We start from the raw sequence: 1,202 nt of genomic DNA, 5'->3' as shown, positions 1-1,202 counted from the left end.
TAAGCTAATTGGTTTGCAGTAACAAGTCAAACTGCTTTCTTTCCTTTGAAGTTGTAGTTTTAATATAAATACACAGTGAACTACATTCCATCTTTCATAATCGCTTGCACTATGAGTCTGTGAAAAGTGGTCCAGTCCCATGACTTAGAATATACTATAGACTCACAGCTGGCAAGACTAAAATTGTCATCAACAACTTTCCTTGCCCACAGAATTTCAGCTTCCCTTGCTTGATCAGCTATGGTTAGGTAACATTGAACTGTTTTCTAAGCAGCTTTGCCATCAACTGCAATGGACTGAGCTTGAGTAGGTGCAGGAATGACCACATTATCCGAGGAAGGTGGAATTAACAAACTTTGTTCTACATTTTTCTCAGATTGACATGTACTCTTTGAATCTACTTTAAGGAAATATGCACCTATGGTTCTCTTACTAGCATGTTGTGAACTTGCAAGAAAGATATCATATTGGTAACTCTCTGTCTTAGATGAGGCTGTTGATGGAATATCTATTGAGGCTGCTAATGGACTGTCACCAGGCACAAGGTTGTCTGCAGATACAGTTGGCATTGTACATTTAGGGTTGTTACACTGTTTTTCCTCTTTTATCACCTTGCCAAACCTCAAATTATCCATTTTGGTATGCTTCTTTCCAGAAGTGTGTGGTGAAGTGCTTGAATTCCCATGTGTTTTACATTTATATCTCCATCACACAGCTTACAATGCCCTGTAAAGTTAGTGTTTTCTTAAACCAAAGATTAATTTGGTGCCCATTTTTGTATATTTTTCCAATCCAATGTGCGTGGATCTTTGTCTTTCAGTGACACATCTTGAAACAAACTTACTATCTGAAACCAAGAGAGCTATTCTATTGGTGGATATGTATGTGAAGAAAATTTGCGTTTCACACAAAATAAGTCCCAGTTCCCAAAATTCATTAAATGATGTTGGAGAAACTACCTCAAACCATAGTAATACAGGGTTAATATTATGCCACCACTGGTCGTGCCTATTTCTGAAAAGTCAGTTTCAGTTTGAAATCATGTAATATCATCATGTGTAAGCAAACAAGGACTTAATATGTATGATAGCTGAAATTCTGACATGCTAAACGATTCATTAGGTAGTTTGCATACACATTTTTTTGCAAAATATCTCAAACATTAATGTCAGACTGAGCTACAACTTGGAAACTTTACAGTG

The sequence above is a fragment of the Limulus polyphemus genome, unplaced genomic scaffold, assembly GCF_000517525.1.
Source record: "Limulus polyphemus unplaced genomic scaffold, Limulus_polyphemus-2.1.2 Scaffold6869, whole genome shotgun sequence".
NCBI classification, from domain to species: domain Eukaryota; kingdom Metazoa; phylum Arthropoda; class Merostomata; order Xiphosura; family Limulidae; genus Limulus; species Limulus polyphemus.
The sequence above is the reverse complement of the archived record's forward strand: the minus strand, read 5'-3'. Positions refer to the sequence as shown.